This window comes from Merops nubicus, unplaced genomic scaffold, assembly GCF_000691845.1.
Source record: "Merops nubicus isolate BGI_N331 unplaced genomic scaffold, ASM69184v1 scaffold2871, whole genome shotgun sequence".
In the NCBI taxonomy this organism is placed as follows: Eukaryota; Metazoa; Chordata; class Aves; order Coraciiformes; family Meropidae; genus Merops; species Merops nubicus.
The window spans coordinates 1-6,543 of record NW_008586353.1 but is presented as its reverse complement, the minus strand read 5'-3'; positions in this window follow the sequence as shown (position 1 = coordinate 6,543).

The window sequence follows — 6,543 nt, the reverse complement described above, 5'->3', positions numbered from 1 at the left end:
CAGGAATATTAATAACATCCAGTTTTCACATATGCAGAACTCCCTGAAAAACATAGCATGCAACCTGAAACTTCGATACTAAGTTTCTATCCTAATATGATTTTCTTGGAAATAGATGAAGGTTGAGGACCTCATCATATTATTTCTGTTTCTTATCCCCAAACAAACATGATTAAAACCCAGGCAATTCCATGAAGAGCAGAATTAATGAGGCCTGATTTCCTGTTGATTTCTCCTTTTGTCTCTTGGAATTTGCTTAAAAGAAATATGGGTTGAAGAGCCAATCCTGTCTCTGCTTATTTTATATGTACTCCAAAGGAAAAGAAAAGAAAACCAAAAAACTCCACATCATGTCAGGGAAGAAACTGCTTGGTATCTGATTAGGTGCAAGCTCCAGTTGAAATAATTTCCATATGTGTAGCATTCATAAGACCCTTTATTTTGTGTAATCTCTAGAGCTTGAGAAAAAGTTTGGTCATGCTGCAGTCTTTCCATCAGTAGAAACATCCATTCATGCAGTCTCCTCCTTAGTCTGAATGCCTTGTTTGCATTGAACAAATTGAGGTAGCATGCAGCCTGCCAAATTTATAATTTTTCCTTCTAAATTTTAGTTACTGGAGGTGCAATCTGTATTCCTAAAATCAAGGCTCTCAGTGGACTGTAGACACACTGAGATGAGCATCTCAAATGCTGCTCCAGAAGGACATAAGTCCCCTGTAAGTCCTGCGTTATGTCTGCCAGCTTTCTATGACGTTTCAGATACCCTGCAAAAAGGTGACACTAAATGCCTCAGTTAGGCAGCTGAACCATTCTCCCCGTGAAACAGACTTCCTGAAATTAATGTCTTGGTATCTTCTAAGGCCAGAGGACATATATACCCAGAAGAATGCTGGAATTCCTGAAGCCCAGACACTTAACTTGCTAGCCACAGTTTCCCTCTGGAAGTCTTTCTCTCCTCTCTGGAAAGCAATTATCTCCCCTCTCCACTGACAAACTGAAAAATATAACCTTTTTTTTTTTTTTTTTAGGAGATTTGTTTCACCTTGTGCCTAAAATTTTGGGGTGAATGAAAAACATCATGCCTTAAGACTTGGTACACCCCTAGTATATTGAGACCTTTTCCCATGTTAAATTTGGTTTTGTTTGCCCATCAGGTGTAAAAACTACTGCACAGGGCAGAAGAGAGAGACAGACAGACATGCCTGCTTGGGCATATACACATCTGCCTACTCACACGAAATCCAAATATAAAAGTTCAGCTTTCTGAGGGGGAAAAAAGCTAAATTTATCACAGCTATGAAAATTACTTTTTGAGCTTTAAAATATAAAGCATTTTATACACAAAGCAGCTGAGAACATCAACAGACCAGCAGTGTTAAAACACATAAATAGAGGAGTGCAGAGTGAGTGAACTATATATATGAAAATAAAAATGTTTGTGTCCAAACTGTTTTATTTGTTTGCTAAGCATTTTAAAAAGGAAAGAGTAGCAGATATTTGTTTTTTAGTTAATGATGCGCAATTATGACAGGGGAAAAAAAAAAATTACTTCTTTGATCCAGCAAAATAAAAAAAAAAACATGCCCATTTATTTCTGGCACCATCAGAGCCACAACTAGTTTTACATAACTTTGTGTTTGCTTATGATTTCTGCCAGAAGCACAGAAACAGATTTAGGCCCAAGTCAGTACCCAATTAAAATGCACTCACAACTGGCCTCACTTGAGCCCAGTCAGCACTTGAGCCACATATAGCTCCACAGATGTCTCTGCAATTCTTTCCAGCTGGTAACCAGATGCTGTGCCTCTGTTCCTTAACACAGGAGAACCTGCTCAGTGCCTAGACAGGCCACCCCCTGTCTAAAGAATGAATCAGACTGGGCAACACCTGGCAAGTCCCATGGTGCCATCATGTCCATAGCAACCCAAGTCTACAACCCAAGGAAAAGGCTGCACGTCTTTTTGGGTGTAGAGGTGACTGAAATGATGCTTCCAATGATCTTGATCTTTTAAAATGTTGCTGTTCTTTGTAAATAAACAGATCTGCACCCAAAGAATAGCAACTGTTTCTCCCATCAGTTTTTTTTCCTGACCGAAATACCCAGCAAAATCTCAAATTTCAACTGAGCAAAGGAAGGAGAAAATAACAGCATAATCTTTATACTTTCTGAACTTAATATCCCCTCCATCTACTTGAAGAATTCATCATTTTTGGTTACATACTGCTGATATTTTTATTCCCTCTTTAATATATTGTTTAATCATACAGAAAACATTCATTTCATCTGTAATGTAACACGGAGGTGAGCACAGTAAGACTGAAGTAAGCTATTCTAAGCAGCTGTAGTGTTCTGTTAGATATCATGTCAACTTTAAATAAGGAGGTTTAATCTCTGGACTTCAGAGAAAGCTTGGGACTTTTGCACTTGTTTTTATTTTCTCAGGTGGATTTCTACTATGGGGATATATTACCCTGTCAGTTACTAGTCTATCTACTCAGAAGAAGAGTATGAAGAAGCAGATTCTGAAGAAAATTTCATTTTTCCACAACAAAAATGGTGGTTTTTAAATGCATTTCATCAGATAGTCAGCATATGTAAATCTGTAAATCACTACAGTTAAAATTAATTTATATCCGAAATTAAGTTTCATTCACTCACTGAAAAATGGTGGGAGAGGGTAATCTACAAGAGTTAAAATTAGCTCAATATGCCATGTCCATGAATATATGAAATACTTAAAAGGGATTTATGTACAAATATCAAGAACAATTGCATCAGTAGTGGTTGCTTTGGCAGGTCAGCCTTAAAAAAAGTTTCAGTTAGTTTCAGACAGACTGTATCAAAACTTATTCAAAAAGAAGAAACAAGTCCTAGGAAACTGGTATGTAACAAAGGTCTATGAGACAAGGTAATTTATCATTACCAAGACAATGGTAGTAATTCTGAGCAGAAAAATATCAACAGCATGAGAAAAACTTTGGCCAATGAAGAGGCTTAGAATACATGAAGTATATTAATTGGACACAGAAGGAAACAAATGCTATAAAAATTAAAAGCATCATTACATATGAGTCTGCTAGCCAGCTGTACTAAGTAAATCTGGGCAATTATTTTCATGGACTAATCTTCAGGACCTCACTAGGATGACAATGCTCATCTGACAACAGTATTGTTGTGGGACAGCACAACGCCATTGTGGTCAAAGAATGACTGCAGTATACTACAACCAGTATGTGCAAACAAAATACACAATGTATTTCTTATCAAGACATTTTGAGCCAAACACTTCAGCCTTGAGACTTAGTGTCAGTACTGCTGAAGTCAGCATTAGAGAAGGGGGTAACTCTGTGTTCAGATTTAGAATCCAGTGTCACGTATTTTCCAACTTGTTTTAATAAGCTTTATAGGTTCTTCTCCAATTTTATATTTGTATTCATTCACAGTTTATAAGTCTTTGACAGGGTGGCAAGAAATAATCCCTTCTCCAGGAAAAAGTATGGAATTTAGCAAAGAGGCTGAGAGCATAACAATGGCACATCTACATAGTGGACAGCTCAATAATGTTGTAGCTTGAATGTTATGACCAGAACACACAGTTTGAGGGCACTAAAAGCCATTCAGCACTCCCAGCAGCAGAGCTTTGTGCACCATATACTGATCTAGGATACATGAATATCTACTAGCCTAGTCACAGCAGCATCCCAAATTCCTCATCACACATCAGGCTCTACTGCACTCACCACTGACCTTGCTATACATGTGCTACTCTTCTGACAGCTGTGTGCCCCAATAGGAAGGACACTATTATCAGTAAGCAGCACACAGGCCACATATTTCCTTCCAATTCTAAAGCATATATAGAGGAGGTGAAGTGGCTTACAACCAGAAAAATAAACAGACTGATACCTTCACCTACAGTGTAAGACAAAGCAAAGACAGCAGACCAGCTCAGAAACCAGGTGACCAGTCCAATGGGATCATATAACAATTACCCAAAACCAACACCATTATTACACACATAATACTCCCTCTGCTCCCAATTGTGGCAGCATCCCACCATCAGAGAGTTCTGTCTGCAATAGACAGCAAGCCCCTTCAATAACTGGAAACCCTACACAGTACATCTACTACCTAAGATAAACTCCCCCACTCACTGCAGGCAGAGCCAGCCTTTATGCTGTAAACTTTAGAGACAGGACACCTGATGTTCATGCTAAGGGAGAGGCACCTGGTGGTGATCTCCTAGTCGCCTCCCACCTAAGGTTGGCCAGGCCCTGTGTGAAAACCAGTCAGGAAGGTCTTTCCTGCCTGGCTGTGGACACCATCCATATGTCACCCCTGACTCAGGGCTGGGGGTTTAGACCCCAGCACTTCAGCTATGGAGTCTGTCCGTGCATCTTCTGCTTTGTGTTCCCTGTGAAGAGTAAAACTGGCTCAATTGCATCACACAAGACTGTCCAAGTTTAGTGTAGAACAGAACTAATTCTGTTCAGTGGTTTTACTTTTCAGTTAAGTCCCTTCCATTAACTGCACTTTCTGAAGTTAAGGGCATATTTTTCGAGTGTCTGCTTCTAGCAGTGGTAGCACTCAGTGTTTACAGTTACTAGCAAGGATTGCAGTGCAGAAAGGCTCTTGCTTATACTTGTTCATGTGCAGACAAGGTCACTGTAAATCTTGTGTGCCATGTTGGGGGGTGCAGGAAGTAAAAGGCTGCACCTGCAGGGAGAAGCAGAAAGGACAGGTGACCCTAAACTGGCCAGCAAGGTATTCCTTCCCACGCCCTGCAGGGAGAAGCAGAAAGGACAGGTGACCCTAAACTGACCAGCAAGGTATTCCTTCCCACGTACATCATAATCAGGATAAAGGTGTTGGATCACAAGAGTCAAGTTCTCTTCCTCAATGGCCAACATCCAAGGACTCTGTCCATTCTGCTTTTGATCCTGATCCTGCATTCCTAAATCCAGTTCCAGAATACAGCTCCCAAAGCCATTTCCTGTCTGCTGCTGTGTCCAGCCTGGGACTTCCCCAGTGTCTGAAGACAACATCAGTGGTGGTGGTGACATAATTGCCATCAGTGTGGGGAGGTGGAGAGACTGATTAGGGAATTGGATTCAATAATGGTTTTGTATATATTTAATTTTATTGTTATTATTTTCATTAAAGCTGTTTTAGGGTTTTTTTCCCTAATCCATAAGTCTCCTTCACTTATTCCCTTTTCCTTCATCTTTGGGGAAGGAGAGGGGTTAATAGAGAATGTCATTCATCTAGCAGCCAGCTCAGCCCTAAACATCAACAAAGACTCACTTCATTCATATCACCTTGCTTTTCCTCACCACTCACCCCCATAGGAATGAAGTTATCATCAATAAACAGCATACAGGCCATAACTTTCCTTCCAACTCTAAATTATACACAGAAGAGATGAGGTGGCCAACCACAAGGGGAATAAAAAGTTTGATATATTCACTCACAGTGCAAGACGGGAGTAAATCAACCAAGGAACCTAGTGAACTGTCTAATTCCAATTGCATAGCCATGACCATAAAATGGTAAGACAGGAGTAAATCAACCAAGGAACCTAGTGAACTGTCTAATTCCAATTGCATAGCCATGACTATAAAATGGCGTCATTATTACAGATGTATTCCTCCTTCTGCTCCCAGCTACACTGATGTCCCACCACCACAGGGGTTTCTGCTTACAACAGACAGTTGAGGGGTTCCATTCCAGTAACTAGAAATCCTACATAGTATATTCACTACATAGACAAACTACTTCCATTCATTCCAGGCAGAGCCAGCCTTTATGCTGTTGACTTTAAAGGCAGGACACCTGATGTTAATGCTAAAAAGGGGCACCTGGTGGTGTTCTCCTAGTTGGTTCCCACCCAAGGATGGCCAGGCCCCAGGTGAAAACCAGTCAGGAAGGTCTTTCTGCCTGGTTGTAGACATCATTCATATGGTAACCCTCTTTGAGGGCTGTAGGTTTAGACCCCAGCACTTCAACCTCAGATCAGGTATGTGCCAATTTTTCTGTTCTACAGGCAGAAACAGAGGATCACCAGCTACATGTTTACATGATATATGCATATCATAAGCACATGTGTACCTAAGGCTGTGCAGTCTCCCTTCCCTCTACAGTCTGGACACTGGGACTGCACCAGCTACTGGCTGTGTCAGCTGTGGTCTTTGTCTCTCAGCATGACTCGGTAAGTCAGGCAGGGTGCCAGGATGATGTGACCATATGGCCTCCGATCAAGGAGTAAGTTCCATTACAGCTATACACTATTTTTGCTGAGCAGCACAGACATCCCTTCAGTATCTTATCTATCTGCCTCTGCTGCTAGCCAGATGTTGGGAATAAACTAGGATGATTATCCCAGTGTGATGATATGTAGGACATCAGTGTGACTAGAACTGACACTCATATGTCATCAGTATAAATAGAAAATAACTGACAAAAAAAAAAAATGTGTAAGAGGTCCCAGACAACTTACATCAGAATCCTCCCTTAATTTAATTATTCCAATTAATATATATATA